The sequence below is a fragment of the Periplaneta americana genome, chromosome 10 (genome assembly GCF_040183065.1).
Source record: "Periplaneta americana isolate PAMFEO1 chromosome 10, P.americana_PAMFEO1_priV1, whole genome shotgun sequence".
NCBI classification, from domain to species: domain Eukaryota; kingdom Metazoa; phylum Arthropoda; class Insecta; order Blattodea; family Blattidae; genus Periplaneta; species Periplaneta americana.
In genome coordinates, this window is record NC_091126.1 from 58,785,696 (window position 1) to 58,811,142 (window position 25,447).

At 36.0% G+C, this 25,447-nt stretch overlaps 1 protein-coding gene across 2 annotated transcripts in view; it reads left to right on the plus strand.

The window, feature by feature from the left end:
• The window catches only part of Cirl (Calcium-independent receptor for alpha-latrotoxin), a 1,849,656-nt gene that overhangs the window by 204,794 nt on the left and 1,619,415 nt on the right, over positions 1-25,447 (plus strand). For both annotated transcript variants that reach the window (XM_069837575.1, XM_069837572.1), the window contains exon 2: positions 16,586-16,647. The gene's annotated coding sequence lies outside the window, so the exon portion shown is untranslated. The remainder of the gene's footprint in view (positions 1-16,585; positions 16,648-25,447) is intronic.

Genomic DNA, 25,447 nt, shown 5'->3' on the forward strand with positions numbered 1-25,447 from the left:
ATAAATGACACTCCGGAGGAAATTAAACGCAGATTGAATATGGGAAATGCCTGTTATTATTCGGTTGAGAAGCTTTTGTCATCTAGTCTGCTGTCAAAAAATATGAGAGTTAGAATTTATAAAACAGTTATATTACCGGTTGTTCTGTATGGTTGTGAAACTTGGACTCTCACTTTGAGAGAAGAACAGAAATTAATGGTATTTGAGGATAACGTTCTTAGGAAAATATTTGGAGCTAAGAGGGATGAAGTTGCATGACTATGGAGAAAGTTACAGAACGCAGAACTGCACGCATTTTATTCGTCACCTGACATAATTATGAACATTAGACGTTTGAGATGGGCAGGAAATGTAGCACGTATGGGCGAACCTAGAAATTAATATAAAATGTTAGTTGGGAGACAGGAGAGAAAGAGACCTTTGGAGAGGCCGAGACGTAGATGGGAGGATAATATTAAAATTGGTTTGAGGGAGGTGGGATATGATAATAGAGACTGGATTAATCTTGCACAGGGTAAGGACCGATGGCGGGCTTATTTGAGGACGGCAATGAACCTGCGGGTTCCTTAAAAGTCATTTTTAAATAAGGAAGTATTGAGACATTAAATTTGTTTGTGGGTTGGTTCCTTTCTTCTAAATGTGGTCCAATTTACAATAAGTGGGAGACTGCTCTAGCCTATAGCTTATGTTATCGAGTTTTCTTCAGTTAGAACGCTATATTTACGCACCTTCTTTTTATTTAATAATATTATTATTAATAATGTGATAATAATAATAATAATAATAATAATAATAATAATAATAATGTGTTATAACTTCTGCTGTATGAGATTATGGATGGTTACGTATCAGAGATTTTAATGTAAATTGATAATTGAAGTGGAAGACAACTGTTAATAAAAGTGATACTGAATCATCAAAGCCTCCTTGACTAATAATCGTCCATAGATTTCATTGAAGATTGTATAGTTGGCACAGCTGTTAACAAGAGAACAGCTGATCATAACACACTACTGCCATCTAGCGGAATATTTGTAACGATGAGGTTGTACAAAATTACATTTTCAAGACAGTTTAGTATTTCAGTAAGTCAATATGTTATTGTATTAGATTACTTTATTTGTTCTATTCTGTATATACTTTCTTTGATTGTGTAATAATCGAATTCCACTCGAGTTTTGATTTTCTCTAGATAAGTCAAAACCTCGACTGCGATTACTGCAATAAAAATTGACACTTTAAACTGGTAAACACGTTAATAGTGAATTCGTTCTCATCATAAAGCTTAGAAGAACCGATCCATTTTCATTCTAAATCTTAATGTATTTGTTCACTCATGCTTAACAAATGCTTTAGAAACAATACAAATTTTTAACATTATACCTTTTATGCTGTGTTACTTACCTAATGGGGAGAGACTAGGATAGGTCTAGGAGTCATAGAGGTTTCAAAAATTTGTAGCGAGAAGTAGAAATAATTCTGCTTCTAATATTATTAAATTCTCCAGTACATAAGACACAAAACAGACTGAGTTACTACTAATTTTATTGATTTTTTTTTTATTTCGCGGAAGAAACAAAATTTAAGAATCATACATATCGATTTGGAGTTGATCGTAATTTTGTACTTTTTTTTTTTCAAAGTACAATAATTTTCAGCTTTGATGGATTTTATGTGCATCATTTCCAGTCTAATTAATTTTAACAGAACGTTACCAATAGTTTGGGAGAAACACAGCAGATAGACACGTACGAACCATTTTTCCGATATCCGATGTTAAAATCGTCTATTTTTCGCAAAAATCAGATAATCTCTTTGTAGTTGGTATAATAAAAACTGTAAATGTAACCGTTTCAGACTGGTTTTGCTGTACTTCAGAAAATGTTTTCACAATTTTATTGCTAGCTGGTTGAAGGAAAACTGTGTTATGGAAACGTTTGAAACTTCGAAATCAAAAGCTAATATTTAATAAACCTTGAAGCCACGGGGGTAGCTAAGCCGGTAGATGCGTCTGTCTACAAATCCGGAGCTGCGTTCGACCGTGAGTTCGATTCGCAATTGGATCGAATACCTGGTTGAGTATATTCCGAATATCACAAAACCATATGTTGAATTCTCGACTGCAAGTCGCCAAATATCATATCCTTATCATTTCTATCAATGCCAAATTGCCCCATAGTTCTGTTGACATAGCGTCGTTAAAAATCGACGAAGTGTAAAAACGAACTACTACGTTAAAATTATTTTATAACACAATTAACTTCTATTGGATGTAGTTGTATCTTTTCTTGTAGTAGTAGTAGCAGTAGCAGCAGCAGCAGCAGTAGTAGTTTTCCTGGCAGAGTTAAGGCCATGAGGCCTTCTCTTCCACTCAACCAGGTTTCAATAATGTACATGTAATACAAAATTTGATTACAAAACAACACCAAAGAAAATACCTTAGAAATTACATAAAATATAGTAGAAAATTACAATAGTCAAGATCAGTTACATAATATGAAATTATAAATAGTCAAGATCGGTTATGTAATGTATAAAATGAAGTAGAAAATTAGACATAATCAAAATCGGTTTTCTTGCGACTAATATAACCAATAATTACTATCTTCTTATACGCTCATGAGTTTGATTTGAAGTCAAGAAATAATAGATAACTTATTGTTCACATAAAATTTCAGCTAAATAATATATCAATAGAAGTTTACATTCTAATATCTGTTAACTTCAGACGTTTACTCTTGTCATGATTTGGCGGTTTGTAATTTTACAAAATTAAATCAGTACAAGAGAGAGAGGCTCCAGTACTTCTGAGAAAGGGTCGGCACATTAAAAATAAAGTTTAGACTTCAGTTCATAATTTCGCATTAACAAGTTTGCGTATTTAGTTGCTGTACTAAATTGAGTGGATGTTTTCTCAACAGGATCCTCAACATCTTGGACATTTCCGCATATCTGATGCGGAATTTTCAACGGTCAGTGCGCACGATTAAAGAACCTTAATAGAAAGTAACGTGAAAGAGTGAAAGTGAAACCCCAGCTGCTACTTGTGTTGCAGGTTGTCCAGTATCTTATTACATTAATTGCATATCTACGTTACATTCTCATGCATACCTTACAGACGGAGTTCTTTTACAATCATTGCTGTTATACGCTCTCTGTCTGTCTGTCTGTCTTTTCCATCCCAAGTACAGCCATGTCTCAGTCATCTGACTTCTTTATAACATAGATCCTACTTGATATATTACGGAAGATTGAATTCTGAGGCATGTATAACAACATTGCTGTTTTACAGTCGTCACAACAGCTAATCATCCCAGAATAGCTTCAGTAGTTGAATGTAATTGATCTCTAATTCCACTCCTCTCTGTTACCATTCCACTCCTCTATTTTATCATTGCACTCATCCCTGTTGTCATTCCACTCCTCTCCATTCCCACTCCACTTCTCCCGTTTCCCATTTTAGAGTCAGGATCAGCTTACTTTAATAACCTGAGGATGAAACCTAACCATTTTCCCCCATTACTACAAATGCTAGTGAATTATGGTGATTTTATAGTTTGAAGGTTGAATTTTCTTTTGCCAACTTCGTTTCGAATTTCGATACTGAAAAATACTACAACTGGTAGCGATTTTCTAACTGTTGTGTTGGCAGCAGGAACAGCTGTTGTCGGCAGTGCAAATTCTGAAAATTCAAATTGTTCTAGATTTCTGAGCCGATTACTGGAAGCTTGTGAAGTTCGAACATACTAATAAATTAATGTCAGTATTATATTAATACATAATAGTTATTTAATGTGTTGCGTTGTGGTTACATTTCATTATTATATTCAGATAAGTGTAAATAAATATAACATGGTGTGATACATGCACTTGGGTGATCGATAGAAAATGTGCACCGAGACAGCAATTACACCTAGAATAGCAAAATTGTTAGGAGTAAGTAAGTGTTCTTAAGCATACATTTCAAAGTGGTATTCGGTTTTTGGAGTTTGTACTAATTATTTCACGTGATCAAACAAAATACATTTTTAGGTTAGGTCTTGTGAATCGTAAACTGCTTAGTCAAAGCAATGAATTTCATGTTGTAAGACAAAATACATTTTAATATTAGATCATATTAATCTACTAATTTCCAACATAATGCTACCATTCCACTCTATTTTATCATTGCACTCATCCCTGTTTTCATTCCACTTCTCTCCATTCCCACTCCACTTCTCCCTTTTCCCATTTTAGAGTCCGGATTAGCTTACTTTAATACCTTGAGGGTGAAACCTAACCATTTTCCCGCCATTACTACAAATGCTAGTGAATTATGGTGATTTTATAGTTTGAAGGTTGAATTTTCTTTTGCCAACTTCGTTTCGAATTTCGATACTGAAAAATACTACAACTGGTAGCGACTTTCTAACTGTTGTGTTGGCAGCAGGAACAGCTGTTGTCGGCAGTGCAAATTCTGAAAATTCAAATTGTTCTAGATTTCTGAGCCGATTACTGGAAGCTTGTGAAATTCGAATGTACTAATAAATTAATATCAGTATTATATTAATACATAATAGTTATTTTATGTGTTGCGTTGTGGTTACATTTCAAGATTATAGTCAGATAAGTGTAAATAAATATAACATATGGTATGATACATGCATTTGGGTGATCGATAGAAAATGCACACGGAGACGGCAATTATAACTAGAAAAATTGTTAGTAGTAAGTCGTCGTTGTCTTCCTAACAAATATTAGGCCGAGTGGTCTGTTACGATCTCAAACTAGAATTTTCAGTCCATCTCTTCTTCGGACGACCTAGAGATCTTTTGCCATGCGGATGGTAATGAAACAGTGCTTTTGGAATTCTGCATCGATCCATTCTTTAATGATGACCCTTCCACCGAAGTTGATATTTGCTGATGAACTGCATAATGGGTTCTATTTGAAGTTCTTGCATTATGTCCTCATTTTTTATGACCCCAGCGAGTATATCCAGCTGTTGCTCTCATGAACCTCATCTCACTTGCTCTTATTCTACTGACATCTTTATTCTTCACAGTCCACGCTTCACTACCATAGCTTAATATTGGCTGTCCTAAGGTTTTATACAAGCCTATTCTTGTGTCTCTTTGTACTAGTGAAGGTTTCATGATTTTATTAGTAGTACATAAGTGTTCTTAAGCATACATTTCAAAGTGGCATTCAGTCTTCGGAGTTTGTACTAATCATTTCACGTGATCAAACAAAATACAGTCCACACCTGTGGAGTAACGGTCAGCGCGTCTGCCGCGAAACCAGGTGGCCCGGGTTCGATTTCCGGTCGGGGCAAGTTACCTGGTTGAGGTTTTTTCCGGGGTTTTCCCTCAACCCAATATGAGCAAATGCTGGATAACTTTCGGTGCTGGACCCCGGACTCACTTCACCGGCATTATCACCTTCATCTCATTCAGACGCTAAATAACCAAAGATGTTGATAAAGCGTCGTAAAATAACCTACTGAAAAAAAAACAAAAAGAAATACATTTTTAGGTTAGGTCTCGTGAATCGTAAACTGTTTAGTCAAAGCAATAAATTTCATGTTGTCAGACAAATCACATTTTAATATTAGGTCATATTAATCTACTAGGTCCAGGTGGAAAATATAGGCATATTCTTTCACAAATTATTGAACCATTTAGAAAAAACCTCCCAACATAAAGGTGAGATGTATTAAATAAGTAAATAAGCAATACATCGTTATTTTAAGTAGTATATTATTATTATTATTATTATTATTATTATTATTATTATTGTTGTTGTACATGGCATTGTGAGTTTACCTTCTTTGGTGATATCTGGTGTTAGTTGGCAACACTGAAGAGAGGGCCAAATTAGCCTTTTAGAAACTGCTCTTACGTGGTCCTCACTATACTATTCGCTGTTACATGTCACTGCTCCTTGTTCTAATTCACACCTCCAGACCAGCTCTTCCTGTTCTAATTCAACTTCTTCCCCTTCCCAGTCCTGACCTCCCTGTTCCGTTCCAGTACTTATGTTCCAATTCTAGCTCTTCCTATTTCCATTCCATTTCTCTCCAATCCCATTCCACTCCTCCCTGTACCTATTCATTCCTCCCTGTCCCCATCCACACACCCTGTCATCAACTTCTCTCTTTTCCTATCCCACTCTTCTCTGACATTTTCCACTCCTGTCTGTACTAATTTCACTGTTCCAACTCAGCATCTTCCTTTACCAACTCCATTTCTCTTTGTTCCCATCCCATTATTCCCTATTTATAGGCTACCTCTACCGAGTTCACTCGTCACTGTTCCAATTCAACTTCTTTTCTTAATTTTCCTCCTGTTATTATTGTCTTTTTTCCTTATTACTTCCTTCTTATGTTTTCTTGCCAAGCATTTCTTATGTTACTCTCTCCACTACCTTCCCTTTCTCATTTCCTCTTGTCCCTCGGTTCCTCCTTTCTTATTCTCTCCTCTTCATTTTCTTGTATTTTTTTCTTTCCTAACTTCTCCTTCTTCGCCTTCGTCATCGTAAAGCCACAGTCTAGTTCTAGTATATGAAGAGTCCACTGCAAGAATGATGGATGTCGTTTGGAATACATTTTGCAGGAGAAGCAATTGAAAGTTTGAAATGCTTAGCGCTCAAAACTTAACTGTGATTTTCCGATTATTACTGGACAATGACTATAAGTGTTAATGCCATATAACTCTGTATGTACATTCTATATTTCTTAAGCCAGGAGTCGTCAGCACAGAGCACGCTGGGGCTAGCCTCTCTTACCCGCGGAAAACGCAGTGCACTATAGTGTTCCCGTAGCTGCTAGCGGGTATGCTCTCTATCTCTCCCTGTTGCACGACGGTGCGCACCAGACGGCACAGCGTACCCATTGCACATTTCAGAGAGTGCTGACGACCACTTTCTTAAGCTATGAATTGACAGTCTTGGGTCATTTTCGACAAGAAAGTGACATCCATCATTCTTGCAGTGGACTCTTCATATACAGTCACGAAGCTAAATACGTAGTAAATATGCATCCATAGATAGTTGTTAACCACTAGGATCGCTAATATCGCCTCATTACAGACAATGCGAAATAGTATCGGCACAGTCTATTGTTCCTAGCACCCTCACAACTCAAGCTTCGTTACTGTATATACTAGACTGTGGTAAAGCTCTGGTTTCTGTTTCCTTGCAGAGACATTGTATTACACTCTTCACTGATCTGATGCCCTCGTTAATAACTATATAGGCCTACAAAGTGTTAGCAGCAGATAAAAATGGCGCCGTCCGGTTTATCGCTCAATGAATAGAACAAGCGCTTATTGAATCGATATTCGACAAGAAAAGACACAAGCTACAGTTAATTTTGCCAAGAAGCGTATTGTCGGACTTCTCTTAAAGAGTCTTTGATTGCAGATAACAAGAGTTGCACTGTCTGTCTTAACCGCCTTATTCCAAGTTCTGATATTAAATTCTAGGAACTCTATTGGCATCTATTCACATTCTACTTCCCGCAGTCTTTTAAGCGAACAGATAATATTCACATCAGCGGAAGAAAATTTGTAGGCCTACTACATTAACATAATATAGGTATTCATAATAAATTGTTATTTAATATTAATAAGTGTATACATATGTTTTTTTCTAGGTTGAAAAATTTTTCATATAAAATAGAGGCAAAAGTTTTACCAGCAGAAAATGAACATAAAGATTTAGATATATTATTTAGGAGTAATTTTACATTTCATAGTCATATTAATAATATTATAAATTTGCCCTATAAAAGTTTAGGTTTTGTTATGAGAAATTCTTGTAAATTTAAAGTCAAAACTATAATAATTTTGTATAATTCCATTGCATGCTGCGTTTATCTGGAACCAGGTACTAACAATATATTCTGTTACTAGAAAAAATTCAAAATAAATTTCTGAAATGGTTATATTATAGACTTTATAATAATTATCCTACTCATGAGAGTTATGCTCCAATGCTTCAACATTTCTACTACTACTGCTGCTGCTGCTGCTGCTGCTCCTAACACAATTAAAATATTATCAATTAAAGTCGGCCTAGGTAGCGTAGTCGGTATAGCGCTGGTTTTCTGTGCTCGAGGTTGCGGGTTCAACCCCGGCCCAGGTCGATGGTATTTGATTGTGTTTAACCCCCCGCTGGGCACGTTAAAATGTTACGTGTATTGGCAAATGGGTCATGGGGTCTCAAAAGATCCCACATGCCCAGCGACAGGCTCATGTCAGTAGATTTACTGGCATGTAAAAGAACTCCTGTGGGACAAAATTCCGGCACACCAGCGACGCTGATATAACTTCTGCAGTTGCGAGCGTCGTTAAATAAACTATAATTAAAAATTAAATTATATGAATTAACGTAAATCATCAATAATTATTGGGTAACCAATATTAAGTCAATTAAAAAGAAATATCTTCAGTTTTCCTCGCTGAGAAGTAACCACTAATTTTTGCACCTACACCCACAAACACTACATTTTTCACGTTCTGTAGGAACAGAAAATATACTGCACTAATTAGTTTCAAATTCTTATGTAATCATTTCCTTAACTTTCGGGAAAGGGAATGTTAATTCTTCTGCAGTTTAACCGCGGGAAGTGGAAGACTTGACAACAGCGGCGGAAGATAGACCGCAGTGATAGGGTGGTAGGAGGGTGGAGGGCATGTGGATCAATCTTACCCGGGTTCCACCTTGTAGGTAGACCTCTGGAAAAGGCTCCTCAAAGATTTGCAAAAGGTTTTTCGATTCGTGACATCTTCCACCTGAAGACAGAGATTATTGTAAAGTAGCTGCCTTATTTTACACTACTGAATTTCATTATATTGCGGCTATCTTACCTTATTTCGTGCCAACACTGTCTCGCCTACGGTACAAACGTTCGATCCCCGACTGATTCCGTTTGATTTTCCATGAACAAAGCTGCTCTTCTGCGGAAATACCCCAAGTTTGATTTTGAAAGTTTGTTTTCAGATATACTGTATATTATTGTTTACCTTTTCTTCTATTACGTCGCTCTTACTACCTTAGAGTTCTTACTGAATATGTTTGCTTCTCATTTAGGCTACTTTTGCGTCCCTACGTCCCTCTCAAGTTCGCTTGTACTCTCTCTCCCTTTTCAAACGTCTCCTTTTATTGGCTTGCTAATTCTTCGCTGCTTGTTTACCATCTTTGTGATTTTTCGCCTCTTTCTTTTCTCGGCTGTTAGTCCTCTGTTTTTATCCGGCATTTTCTTTACCCGTTTCTAGGCTTCTATTCGCTCCTCTCTGCTTTTCCCGGTCTACTTTTTCCCCGCCTACTTTTTCTTACGCTTGTACTGTATGTTTGTCCACCTTTTTGTCCATCTGATTCTTGGTCCGTCTGTTGGTTGTATCTTTATGCTCTTGTTTGTTTCTCTGCCAGTTTGCTGGTCTTCCTGTCTGTTCCGCCTGTATGTCCTGTTTCTTTGCCCTTCTGTTATTTTGTCAATGTCATTTTGTCAGTCTGTTCCTTTTCCAACCTATTTCTTTACCAGGCTGTCTATTTGCCGTCTTTTTACCTATCTGCCTATTGAACTGTCCGTTTGCTTGTCCGTCCTCTCCTTTACTCCCCTATCTACTTTCTCTCTTACTTACCTGACTGTTTTCTCCTATCTTTTACCTCGTTTTATCAGTCTACCTCGTTGCTTTCTCTTTTTCATTGACGAATGTTTGCCCATCTATTTTCCCTCATTATACCTGACTGCCTGTTTGCTTTCTCTCTTGCTTTTCCGAATGTTTACCATTCTATTTTTCCTCCTTTTGCCCGTTTGCCTGTTTGCTTTCTTGCTTATCCGACTGTTTTTGCCTTTTGTACCCGTTTGATTTCTCTCTTGCTTATTTAACTCTTTACTCTTTTTCCCTCTTTTTACTCATCTGTCAGTTTGCTTTCTTGCTTATATGTTTACGCGTCTATTATTCCTCCTTTTACCAGTCGGCCTCTTTGCTTTCTTTCTTGCTTATCCGACTCTTTTCCCTTTTGTGCCCGTTGATTTCTTTCTTGCTTATTCAACTCTTTACTCTGTTTCCCTCTTTTTATCCGTCTGTCAGTTTTTTTTCATGCTTATCCAACTGGTTGCCCGTCTATTATCCCTCCTTTTACCAGTCTGTCTCTTTGCTTTCTTTCTTGCTTATCCAACTGCTTTCCTTTTTGTACCCGTTTGATTTCTCTCTAGCTTATTCATCTCTTTACTCTGTTTCTCACTATTTACACATCGTCAGTTTCCGTTCTTGCTTACCTAACTGATTGCCCGTCTATTATCCCTCATTTTACCAGTTTGCCCCTCTGTTTTCTTTCTTGCTTATCCGACTGTTTTCCCTTATGTACCCGTTTGATTTCTTTCTTGCTTATTCAACTCTTTACTCTGTTTCCCTCTTTTTATCCGTCTGTCAGTTTTCTTTCGTGCTTATCTAACTACCCATCTATTATCCCTCCTTTTACCATTATGCTTCTTTGCTTTCTTTATTGCTTATCCGACTCTTTGCCCGTCTGTTACTCCTCTTTTACCAGTCTGTCCGTTTGCTTTCTCTTGCTCATCCGACTGTTTCCCCGTGTCTTTCCTCTGTTAAATGTTATGTTTTATTTAACGACGCTCGAAACTGCAGAGGTTATATCAGCGTCGCCGGATGTACCGGAATTTTGTCGTGCAGGAGTTATTTTACATGCCAGTAAATCTACTGACATGAGCCTGTCGCATTTAAGCTTCCTCTATTCTTGTCCTATATTTTCCCTCTTTTGTCCGTCTAACTCTATGCTTTCTCCTTTGCTCATGCGACTATTTATCCGTTCGCCTTTTGGCTTTCTCTCATGCTTATTCGGATGTTTGTCCGTCTGTTTTCTATTTTTACCCGTCTACCTGCTTGCTTTCTCTCCTGCTTATCCGACTGTTTGCCTTCTGTTTTCGCTCCTTTTACCCGTATGCTTGGTCACTTTCTCCCTTGCTTTTCAGTCTGTTTAACCGAGCGAGATGGCTCTTGCTTTCCACATGGCACTCGCATTCGGGAGGTCTGTGGTTCCATTCCCGGACCGATCAACCTGACTGTTTTTTCCGTGGTTTTGTACAGGTACTTATGCAAATGTCGGGTTGGAATTTTAATTTCCACTGCCCATTTCCCTTCCACTCCTCTCCTGTGTAGAAAAAGAATTTAGATTTCATATCATTCATCTTCATCTCATTCCATAGTTACATGTCTTCATCCGCTTACGGGAGGGACTCTGTTCCGCAATCGTTCCTGGGTTCCCAGCTTTCCGCAATATCTCTGCCAGGAATCATTCTTCAAGAGCACATTCAAGAGCGCTTCGACACCTTGGAAGATCTGTTGAAATGGATCCAGTGCCGCTTGTATTGTATTGTATTGTCTTGTATTTATTAACATTCCATGGTATTCATACATCGCTTCACAGCTAGAATATGGAACAAGTCAAAAAGCTTTATACTATTATAAAGTCTTAATTTATAGTCACAGTCTAGATGAAATATATACAGACGAGGTTTACAATATAATCTAATAGCACAACACAAAGTTTTAGCACAGTCTACTATATACAGTCACGAAGCTTGAGTTTTGAGGGTGCTAGAAACAATAGGCTGTGCCGGTACTATTTCCCATTGTCTGTAATGAGGCGATATTAGCGATCCTAGTGGTGAGCAACTATCTAATGTTTGCATATTTACTACGTATTGAGCTTCGTGACTGTATATACTAGACTGTGGTTTCAGCATCAATTTCATGAAGCGTTATTGAATGTCATGAATTCACCTACATAATAGAAGGCGTGAGAAATTAGGTACTTCTGTAATTTAGCCCTAAATAAATTTATGTTTTGAGTTCCATTTTTTTATATCGATAGGGAGGCTATTAAAGATTTTTACTGCCATATAATGTACTCTTTTGGATAGCACGATAGACTTGCCGATGGAATATGAAAGTCATTTTTGACGTGTATTTACGATATGAACTGTTGAATTAGTTATAATGTTTTCACGATTACATACGAGGAAGATTATTAATGAAAAAATATACTGACAAGCCATGGGCATTATTTGTGGTTTTTGAAAATAGCCCTACACGATTCCCTAGATGTGGCACCTACTATTATTCTAATTACTCTTTTTCTGTAATAGGAATATGCTGTTACTATCTGTGGAATTTCCCTAGAATTTTATTCCAAAACTCATTACCGAGTGGAAGTATGCAAAGTATATTGTTTTTAAGGTATTGATATTTACAGTCTTTTGCATAGATTTAATAGCAAAACATGCTGAATTTAGTTTGGGGGTAATTTCTTTAATATGATTTTTCCAATTTAACACATCGATTTTTAAGCCAAAAAATTTGGTTGTTGTTATTTCTAATAGGGATCTGTTGTTTCTAATAGGGTGACCTTGACGGTATGAACTTGGGGCGGGTGAGGGGTAACATGCGTGCGGCAGGTGGGCTGGTTACCGCATCCTCATTCATCCCATAAATTCGGTGTTCACAATAAGCCCCGTGTGGCCGACGTGCAAACGGTCGCCTCTAACCCTCCCCTGCCCTACCTAACCTAACCTAACCTAACCTAACCTAACCTAACCTTACCTTACCTGCAGACTGTTTGCTCTCTATTTTTCCTCATTTTCCAGTCTGCCTATTTGCTTTCTCTATTGCTTTTGTTCATGATTTCTCCATTGCTTTTCCTCGTGTTCTTTTTAGTCTCTTTTCCCCCTTGGTAAATTTGCCCAAATTTTCTTTCAACTTCGGTTAAGTCACCGTCGGTTCTTTGCTGTTTCTTCGTTCTAGTGATACAGAGCACTCGCCTTCTTGTATTGACACTTTCAAGTGAGAAATGCCACTTCTCTGAACATGATACGTTTCCAAGACATAGGCCTACAGATAAAGGCCCATCGTTATTAACCATTCCTTCTTTGTTTCTTCTCAGTGTCTGGTGTTAATTTGTTACTTTAGTTGTTTGCTAATATCAATTTACTGTGCTTTAACAACACCGTTGAATGTTCTTTGTAGATAGAAATATGACTGTAATACGTTAAAATAATATTGTATTTAACACATGAGAGTACAGCTATCTTGAACATGTCTGAATATGATTGATGGATACTTATGCATTTCAAAAATAAACTATGGAAGGACTATAGTCATAGATCGTCTATGGGTTTGCAGCTACTTTTTCTTCAAAATTCTACGTTAGAAATGAAGCAAAATGATTTCCCTTCCCACAGTGTTAAGATCCTTGATTATCTGCAAGTTTAACAAGCAAAGAAAAAGGATAACTCCAATAAAACATGAGAATATCTGTTTATACCTCTGCCAGCAAAAACAATTAAATGTTTATGTAGAGTTGTTTTAAAACGCAGCTATAAAACCGCAAGTTAATAAACTTCTTACGTCGTTCCATTGCATTCAGATGCGTAAAGAATGCGATTTACAGTAGGCCTATTTCGTCTGCTGTACAGTTGTCTGATAATTACTGTTTAATAGATATTTATTAAGCTAATTATAAAGTCATCTCTCCGTAATCGTATGGAAGTGTTTTATTTTTGTTAGGAAGTATTGTAGTGTTTTAAAATCCTGCGAGGAATATTTTCTATAATTTAATATGGAAAATTTTAATCCCTCAATATAATATTTTATGTTGCTATAAAAGTCGTTCTGAAATAGTCTTTAAGAGAAGCAGGAATGGTACTTTTAGAAAAAAAATATTTCTACTAGTCCATTCCTGCCGTGGGAAATAATTTCTTTCTCTTGTTTGTATAATATCAAGATTGTATTAGTGGATATGAAATTTTTAATTACCTCCCAGTGTAAGGCTGTTTCAGTCCATATTCCAACCTTTGTACCATTACTCGTAAAATTGTATTTTCAATCGGTAATTTAACAATACTCTATCAACTTTGAGGTTATTAAGTTTCGGTCAAGTTGATAGTGATATAATATTTTGGTGAGGTACGTCCGACGTTTTGCCTGTCACTAGTCTTAGAGTTTGGGAAGAACTCGAAAAATACCAACCAATTAATCAGCCCAAGCAGGATCCTAACCCACAGCAGAACACAGTTGGAGGTACGAGAACAGATCGTTACCATTGAGCTATGCCCGAAGATATAAAATCATTTTTGTAGTCTAAACAAAAAAAAAAAAGAAGAAAATTTTTAATAGGCTACGTCAGTGATGTCAAAGCAAGCGCATTTTTCCGACCTTGACGTCGTGCGCGGGCATTAAGCGCTAAGTTTGGAAAGAGGAAGGGTTGTGTATATGAATAAGCAGCCTGTTGGATTAAGAAAACAGTGGTACACAAACTTCAAACGGAACGTGAAATTTTATGTCGTTATTTTTATATGGTTTCTTTCTGTTTGATATTACCTATATTGTCTGTAAAACAAAAGTACTAATAATTAATATTTGAGGAGAAAAATTCGCCCCGGCGCCGGGGATCGAACCCGGGTCCTTGGTTCTACATACCAAGCGCTCTGACCACTGACACAGGACATACACGTTAATATATATTCCTAACTTGGAGTCAGGCAACAAAGGGAAACATTGAAGGAGGAGGAGGATTCGGTCCGGTGCTGTGGATTGGATTCGGCGTAGCTCAGTGGTCAGAGCGCTTGGTACGTAAAAACAAGGACCCGGGTTCGATCCCCGGCGCCGGGGCGAATTTTTCTCCTTCAATATTAATTGTCAATATCACAGATATTATTCTGTAGGACAAATTAATAAAACAAATCTATAATAAAAATACTAATACCAACTTCTTAATATTGTAGTTGTGTTTTAAATGTTAATAACATAATAAAAAGTTAAGAAGAAATATTCACATAAATTCCACAGTAGTACAATTATACCGTACTAAATGGATGAAACATATCATTCATAAAGAGAGTGATATCCCAAAAATGTGATTGAGTATGACATGATAAGTTGGAATAGATATTGATGGTACCTTTAGCCTTATAAAAGTAATCAATAAACTAATCAAAACAATATTACAATACAAAGCAAAGTTAGCAAGGTGCTGTATATGTTTTATGTGTAACAAATATTGCGTAACAAAACTCTTATCGTATTATTCTTTTAAGGTGATATTGGTTAGCAACTTCCTAACATCAGAATATTATTATTTACTCGAAATGTCCTGAAGCTATAGAGATTACATTTTTACAACACATGGGCACATATCTTTTGTTTATGATGTAACAGTAGTTGCTTTGTTAATTCATTTCCTTACAAACAATTTCCATGCGAATATTTTAAAAATTTTCAATACACTATCTTCAGTAATACGTATTTACGTACATTAGATTTACGAAAACATTCTGTAACACTACTAAATAAATAGGCATATATATATATATATGAAAATTTCACTTTTCTATAAAAGAAATTGAGAAAACATTTCTTTTGAGTAAAAAATGAAACTTGTAAAAATGAGCATTAAAATTAAAACTTATAGTCTTATTATGCACTTATACTTCTCAGACAAATCTAAAAATTAACATGGATAATTACAGTTTTAATAAGTTCTCTTCCCTTTATCTATTGAATCAGTGCTGGCCATCCCTGAATATAGCTTGACCAAGCGGCATATACTACCACTTTTGTCTGTTTCTTTCCTTTCCGCTGTAAAACGCTCAGGCTCTCCTGAGCTCTAAAGCGCGCGCTTGCTCCTATGGGCATCAATTGACATCACTGGGCTACGTGGTGTAAATGATGTTTATCAGTCATATATGTTAACGTTATAGATTAAAATTTCCATTACTACCTTTTAAAAATTGCATTTAATAAACGAATGAGAAACACTTCTTTCCTTCTAAAGTTTAAGTATAATAGGTCTAGTTGAAATAAAATTATATCAAATAATCTTCAATAAATCTGTACTGATTGAGACGGTTTGAGTGAGAAAAAATGGAAAAGAAAGGAAAGAGACTTATTTTCCACCTCTTGAGTACTGAAATCTTAAAATCTTAACTACAGAGAGATAGAGATATAGTACTGCTGAATTCCCCCTCTAAGTGTACAAACATTGAAGTAGCTCGCTTGTATAGATAGGCCTAAAGTGTTTCATTTTACATCTTCCAAAAGATTTCCAGATAATCAGTTTTGAATTAAAGATTTTCCACTTTTTAACGTTCTTATAATTGTATGGCCTAAACGAGTAAGGAAAATAGACAGTTGTGTGATTATTATTTGTTTATTTACTACACGAAATATTGTAGTCAAAAATGGTGTTAGGGTAGTTTTCGTTAGACTACTATTATTCTTCCTGTTTAACAATCCTTAATTATCATCTACTAATTATTATCTCTTGCCACATAAGAAACTGTCTTTTCTTGCCAACTAGCGCTGTAAAATGTAGGTTACATATTAAATGTGTTTGTCTCTCCTTGCACCGAAATCAATTAAAGATTAAATGAAGATAGATACAAATAATTGTTCCTAAATTTGTAGGTATTAATAGTGAAGAGGTTATATTATTCATGTAAGGAATTTTGGCAGAAACTGTGTAGTATATTAAGCTACAATTCCGACAGTTTCCGAAATGTAATAGTCTGATGTAATTATTTCAGGTTTTTATTGACGGAAGAATCTGAGGAAATCCGTCTTTCAGGAAGAGGAAAGCATCTTTTGGGTGAGTTTTCTGTTTTGGTATGACTAGCAACATTAGTGAAGTAATGTGTTCATCTGCTTATACTATGCCTTGTAGTGAACTTTTTTCAACAATTTGCAACTTCTGTTCCTATTATAAAACAAAAGATGTATAGAATTATTGTAACTACCTACTCATCCACACTATGTGTTGAATTACCATGCTTGACAATAGTTGCAAGGTATCCGGTCCGATATGTGGCCGAAGGAAGTGGACTTTTAAAGTGACGTCTTTCGGAATGGAAAAAAAAAAAATGTCGTCCATCTGATTCAGATTAAAATCCTTGAATAAGGATGGTCTAGTCACATTCACTACATCATTTTCCCTGCCTTATAACAGCCATTTCTCTCGTATACTGTGAGATTGCAGGGATATCTGATATTGAATTAGAAAAATAACAAAGTAACTCTATTTATAATATCTTCGTGAATATTATGCGATGTCCTATATTGTCCTTAAATGATCACATTGTTTGGAAAGCGAAGGGCTAACACAATCTTCCTCTAAGTTAGTTATAAGAATACAGTAGACCATAATCTATTTTTATTACTTCAGTCCGCAACTTTTACAATAGGAAACTGTTAAGGTGTGATTGGCGAATTTGAATCTTCGTAAGCAGGAAAACACACGTTCAAATTTCGTTATACATATAGGCCTACGTATTATCATTAAAACAGAGTTGAGTTTGCTACAGTCTATTGTGTTAAGGCCCGGTTTTATAAATACGGTTAATCTAAAGATTATGTTAAGCGTAAGTTAAACCTAACCAAGAGTTTAACTCAACGTGCTGTAGTAGAGTCTCGGTTAAGTTAAACCGTAGTGGAATACGATTGGTATTACTGTTAGGAAAGAAAAGAAGACTATTTCAGCTGTTTAATTATATTATTGATTAAAAATAGCCGAAGCTCGTGGAGAATCTTCATTAAGAAACATCTTTGTTCTTCGATATTGGAGAGAGTATCGTAAAAAAAATCTATAGAGGACCAATACCGCGTACTTCAGTATGCTTGTCAAACTTAACCTCAAATAGTTTCTTAACGCTGGCCACCAACGTTATACTCCCAAACACAATGCAACCAAACTAAATCTTGCATGACCATCGCAACGTAACTTCATACAGAATCAACTGAGTAATGAAGTAATAATATTAGTGTGCGTATTTTATGTGTTGTCTAGAATGTTTATGAAACAGAATTCAGTCAAACAAAACAATTATTTTTATGATTCTAGTAAAATTAGGTAATATTAATTAGTGTGTTGATAAATCAGGTCCCATAGTAAATCTTACCAGGAGACTGTCTGCCACACACAGTACAATGCTCAATAGGTTTATAGTAGATTCATGGACGTCTTCGAAATCTTCCATCGTTTTCTGTATGCCTACTACCAGAGGAAAAATAGCGCAGCGTAACTACTAATTTATGTAGAGATTCAATAGAATGTTTTCAAAAAGAGAAAAGAAATCATTTATCTTTTCAAATAACCTTTAAATTCAATCCCTAAAACACATATATTTGCAGTTTCTCATTTTTCTGTTGCATGTTGTATCCCAGTTTCAATTTTTCGAAACAAGGTTAGGACTATAAAGTCTAATTCTGAAGGTTAGGAATGTCTGTTTAAAGCATCAATCTGTTTTAAAACTTATATTCATTTATATTTCAAAGTGGTGCACTCTATTTCGAAAAATTCTTGGCCGCCGTGGTCGTTCAGTAATATTGATCACTCACTTATCGCCACTGAAGTTCTTAGAAAACATCTGCAATATCCATGTGTATTGCGGAACTGCCATCTTGTACTGTTGAGCCTTCAACTCCAGTTTAAACGGCAGAGAACTGCCGATCAAATTAAACTCGAGTTAACTCAAGATTAACAGGTAGTCAAGGTTTATAATACGAAGCAGAACGAAAAACTTCAGTTTAAACTGAACGTAAGGTTTAAACGGCGTTTATAATAACGGCCCTAAGAAAAATACCTTGAAGTTTAACTCGTAGGACTACGCAGCTAAGCAGAGAGTATCGTTGCCACTCCATCTAAATCACCCTCACGTAGCGAAGTACAGTACGATTATTTAGTCCTGACAGCCGCCGAGATGTGCGTCTGGGTCAGGCGAGTCCATTTAGTTACGCCAAGGGGTGTTTGGGTTAGTCACTCGCTTGTCTTCAGAGCGATCGGATGTCATGCGTGCGGTAGAGCGGTATGTTTCTAGTACATTTAATCTGTACTGCATTCCTTTACCGACCACTCGCCCTTATCTCTACTCCGGAGCTCTCCCCACTACTACTATTACTTCCCCTCTTTCGCGTCGCTGAGCTGTCAGGACTAAATAATTGGTCTGTACACTCATGTTGTATTTAAAAGAGCGTCTGCAACTATGCCTGTTTCCATGACAAACCTAAAAAAATAACTTACCGATATTGGTTCTAAGAATAAGCTACTGATCTTTTTTCCATTAGATGCTATTGGCCATGAAGAAAGGTCCAGTGAGGGAAGGTGGGGAGGAAAGTACCAAAGAGCTTTCAGGCATTTTCTTCCCTCTTATGGACTGTAGGAATAGCAAGAATTGGTGACCAGACGGAGAATAATTCTCCATCTAGTGTGTAGGCGTATATATTTCATGTTCTTCTCAGTCCAGTCGGCAAAGGAATATGTGTCTTTCGCTGTCACTTACTTCACCGTCCAATATTTGCTATATAAATTTCACAAAATAAGCTCATAGGAATTATAGTTCACGAACTCTTGCTGAGATAGCGCACCATGCAGCCAAAATGGTAATGTCAAGCCTCAATAGACGAGAGCCTTAGGTATGATCTACTACCCGTTGTCCATAGCCTCGAGAGAATCCAGGGGAGATGTAGGCTTCGAATGCATGCAGAGTTGAAACAAGACGATGCGAAGATAAAATTTACTGGAGATAATGTTTCGTCCAGCGCCACTGCTGGCTATCCTTACCAATATTTTGTTCTCTTTCGAGAAAGTAAAAAACTCCTCAACTTTCGCACAAAATGTGCACTATACAGGAGATACTGCAGTTAAAGCAAAAAGAAAATGTAGCAGATATATTTTTGAAATGTCAGTAAATGTGGTGTGTTAAAGCTGTTGTTGCTGCTATTATTACTGCGAAAGATCTCGCCATTACGTTTTAATTCATTACTAATAGTACTACCAAAGCTGATGTCACTACTAATAGTATTGTCAAAGCTGACGTCAAAACTACTACTGCTACTGCTACTACTAGGCATATCACCAAAACTAGTCATTACCAAAATTAGGCTGTCAAAGCCGATGCTACTACTAAAATCATTACCAAAATAATGTCATTACTACTCATTACTGCCAAAGTTAGTGTCATTACTGCTAGTATTGCACAAACTGAGTCACCATTGCTAGTACTGTGAAAGCTTACACCACTACTGCCAGTACTTTTAAAGGTTACGTGGCGACTATTAATATTGCCAAAGCTTATGTCACTAATACTAGTATGGCTGAAGCTGATAGCACTACTGCCAAGAGGTTATATCGCTGCAGCTAGTACTGCCTCAAATTGTCACTACTGCTGGAACCGTCAAAGTTACTGCCACTACTATGACTACTGTAAAATCGTATGTTATACTATCAGTACTGTGAAAGTTGCCACTGCTAGTACTACCAAAATTTATGTACATTACTGTACCTTACCAGTTCAGACATAGATATGTCACTATTACTACTGCCAAAAAGCTGTCATTGAATTTACTGCCAGTAGTACTCCGTACTTCCGTATTTGTATTACTGATATCACTAATATTATTCTCAAAAGTACTTATACTTTTACAACAATTTTAGGAACTTCCGTCATTTTTATTATCAATTATTTTATCACTATCTATGTGGACATACTCTTATTACTGCTATCAAACTGGTAATCAACAGTATATACTAACCTACTAGTACTTTTAACATTTAATTAGTCGTGTGGGGGTTATATTGACCCTCAGTATTATATGTTGGTTTGTATTGTTTTTACGCTGTTGCCTACATTGTCCAGCTTATCAGTACCTTCCTGAAAGGGTGTCGGCAATACGACTACATGATAACTTGCAGTTTATCACTGTCATTTGTTGCGTTAATTTAAATTTTCTAGGCTGCGGGTTCTGTTGACCCCCACGCGACTACTAATGTCATAAATTAGTCCACAAGTAGTATAGTATTATTTTTGTGATTCTATTCGTGAAATCTCTTACTCTAGAAGGCTATGGCAAGTAATAATGCATATGCGCTAGAAGATTTACATAGAACCAGGATATTTCATATTTTAATTTGTGTTTTTAATTGGGGGTCACTCTAACCGCCACGCGACTACTAATGTTACAAATTAGCCCACAAGTATTACAGTGTTACTTTTGTGGTGTATATACATTCAAATTATTACTTAAGAATATTCTGGCAAGTAATGACCCATATGAGCTAGAAAGTTTACGTGGAACTATGAATTTTATATTTAAATTATTCGTATTTTTGCTTGGGGGGTCACTTTGACCCCCACGCGAGTACTAATGTTACAAAATAGTTCGTGACTACCTAAGTGTTAAAACTGATATCACTACTGCTAGTGTTACCGATGTTTTATCGTTACAATTAGTACTATCACAGTTATTACTGCTAGTTCCATTAAAACTACTGCCACTGCATTACTGTTGTCAAAGCTAATGTCACTACTACTAGCACTGTGAAAGTTACTACTACTTTTACTGTCAAAGTTGATGTTACATTCATTACTGTACCGTACTAGTAATGACATAGCTATGTCACCGTCATTGCTCTCAAAGAGCTGTCACACTTATTTTCAATCCGTACTACATGCAAACTTTTATTACTTTTATCACTAATATCATTCTCATAAGTACTTACAATTTTACAACTATTGTAGAAATTTCCGTCATTGATACTATCAAAGTTTTTGTCGCTATTTATATGGATCCTACTTTCATTACCGATACTGTTATGAAACTGGTAATCAGTGGTACCCATCAACTTGATACTGATACTATAAAAGCTGATATCACTACTGCTAGTGCTAATGTTTCCGAATTTCTATCTGTACAGTTAGTACTGCCACAGTTTTCATTACCGTTAAAGCTACCGCCACTACTATTATTACTGTCATACTGTTGAAGTAACTACTGCTATTACTGCCAAAACTACAGTAATGTATTATTGTACCGGTACTGACGCAGCTGTCATTTACTGTCAATAGTATTTCGTACATGCATATTTTTATTACTGCTGTCACTAATATTATTCTCCAAACCACTTGCACTATTACACAACTATTGTAGAAATTTCCGTCATTATTACTACCAAAGTTTTTGTCGTTATTTATATGGGTCCTACTTTCATTACCGGTACTGTTATGAAACTGGTAATCAGGGGTACCCATCAACCTGATACTATTAAAGCTGATATGACTACTGCTAGCGTTTCCTAATTTCTATCTCTACAGCTAGTACTGCCACAGTTTTCATTGCTGTTATGCCGTTAAAGCTATTGCCACTACTATTATTACTGTCAATACTGTTAAAGTAACTACTGCTATTACGGCAAGAACTAATGTATTATTGTACCATTACTGACACAGCTGTCATTTATTGTCAATAGTATTTCGCACTTGCTTATTTTTATTACTGCTGTCACTAATATTATTCTCCAAACTACTTGCACTATTACACAACTATTGTAGAAACTTCCTTCAGGTTACTATCAAAGTTTTTGTCATGTTTTATAGAAGACATATTGTCACTACTGTTATCAAACTGATCCGCAGTACCCATCAATCTGATACTGATACTACTGTATTAAAGCTGATATCACTACTGCTAATGTTTCCGAATTTCTCTCTCTATAGCTAGTACTGCCATAGTTCTCATTACTGTTATTCCGTTAAAGCTACTACCACTACTATTATTACCGTCAAAACTGTCAATGTAACTACTGCTATTACTGCAAGAACTAATGTATTATTGTACTGTTACTGACACAGCTGTCATTTACTGTCAACAGTACTTCGCACTTGCTTATTTTTATTACTGCTGCCACTAATATTATTCTCCAAACTACTTGCACTATTACACAACTATTGTAGAAACTTCTGTCAGGTTACTGTCAAAGTTTTATCATGTTTTATAGAGAACCTATTGTTACTACTATTATCAAACTGATCCACAGTACCCATCAATCTGATACTAATATTATTAAAGCTGGTATCACTACTTCCGAATTACTATCTCTACAGTTAGTACTGCCACAGTTCTCATTACCGTTAAAGCTACCGCCACTACTATTATTACTGTCAAAACTGTCAATGTAACTACTGCTATTACTGCAAGAACTAATGTATTATTGTACTGTTACTGACACAGCTGTCATTTACTGTCAATAGTATTTCGCACTTGATTATTTTTATTACTGCTGTCACTAATATTATTCTCCAAACTACTTGCAGTATTACACAACTATTGTAGAAATGTCTGTCATGTTACTGTCAAAGTTTTTGTCATGTTTTATAGAGGACCTATTTTCACTACTCTCATCAAATTGATCCGCAGTACCCATCAATCTGATACTAATACTATTAAAGCTGGTATCACTACTTCCGAATTACTATCTCTACAGTTAGTACTGCCACAGTTTTCATTACCGTTAAAGTTACCGCCACTACTATTATTACTGTCGTACTGTTAAAGTAACTACTGCTATTACTGCCAAAACTACAGTAATGTGTTATTGTACCGGTACTGACACAGCTATCATTTACTGGCAGTATTATTTCGTACATGCATATTTTTATTTCTGTTGTCACTAATATTATTCTTCAAACTACTTGCACTATTACACAAATATTGTAGAAACTTCCGTCAGGTTACTATCAAAGTTTTTGTCATGTTTTATAGAGGACCTATTGTCACTACTATTATCAAACTGATCCGCAGTACCCATCAATCTGACACTGATATTATTAAAGCTGATATCACTACTGCTAGTGTTTCCGAATTTCTGTCTCTACTGCCATTGTTTTCATTACTGTTATTCCGTTAAAGCTACTGCCACTACTATTATTACTGTAAAAACTGTCAATACTATTAAAGTAACTACCGCTATTACTGCAAGAACTAATGCATTATTGTACCGTTACTGACACAGCTGTAATTTACTGTCAATAGTATTTCGCACTTGCTTATTTTTATTACAGCTGTCACTAATATTATTCTCCAAACTACTTGCACTATTTCACAACTATTGTAGAAACTTCTGTCAGGTTACTGTCGAGGTTTTTGCCATGTTTTATAGAGGACCTATTGTCACTACTATTATCAAAGTGATCAGAAGTACCTACCAATCTGCTACTGTAGCTACTTGCACTTTTACTCAACTATTATAGAAACTTCCGTCACGTTACTATCAAAGTTTTTTTATCATGTTTTGTAGAGGACTTATTGTCACTACTATTATCAAACTGATCAGCAGTACCTACCAATCTGCTACTGTAGCTACTTGCACTTTTACTCAACTATTATAGAAACTTCCGTCACGTTACTATCAATCAAATTTTTTATCATGTTTTATAAAGGACTTATTGTCATTACTATTATCAAACTGATCAGCAAATACCTACGAATCTGCTACTTTAGCTACTTGCACTTTTACTCAACTATTATAGAAACTTCCGTCACGTTACTATCAATCAAACATTTTATCATGTTTTATAGAGGACTTATTGTCACTACTATTATCAAACTGATGAGCAGTACCTACCAATCTGCTACTGTAGCTACTTGCACTTTTACTCAACTATTATAGAAACTTCCGTCACGTTACCATCAAAGATTTTTTTCATGTTTTATAGAGGACTTATTGTCACTACTATTATCAAACTGATGAGCAGTACCTACCAATCTGCTACTGTAGCTACTTGCACTTTTACTCAACTATTATAGAAACTTCCGCCACGTTACTATCAATCAAATTTTTATCATGTTTTATAGAGGACTTATTGTCACTACTATTATCAAACTGATCAGCAGTACCTACCAATCTGCTACTGTAGCTACTTGCACTTTTACTCAACTATTATAGAAACTTCCGTCACGTTACTATCAATGAAATTTTTATCATTTTTTATAGAAGACTTATTGTCACTACTATTATCAAACTGATCAGCAGTACCTACGAATCTGCTACTGTAGCTACTTGCACTTTTACTCAACTATTATAGAAACTTCCGTCACGTTACTATCAATCAAATTTTTATCATGTTTTATAGAAGACTTATTGTCACTACTATTATCAAACTGATCAGCAATAGCTACCAATCTGCTACTGTAGCTACTTGCACTTTTACTCAACTATTATAGAAACTTCCGTCACGTTACTATCAATCAAATTTTTATCATGTTTTATAGAAGACTTATTGTCACTACTATTATCAAACTGATCAGCAGTACCTATGAATCTGCTACTGTAGCTACTAGCAGTTCCATTACAACTACAGCTGCCTATCATGTGAGCTTCTCTGGGCTGAAATTGTAAACGGAAGTGCCCATACTGCGCAACATTTAATACTGCTGTCTGCTGTGTGCGTGCAGTGAGCCTGCGGCAGATTTTCAGATACCTGTGTGAGGCAGGTTCCCCGCACAGCCGACCACAAGCAAACACGCCTGTAAAATTAGATACAATTAATAATATTCTGTACTAGGATATTGGAACCGTTATCAGTATTGAATAACGCGGTTTAATGAGTGTCAGTCAA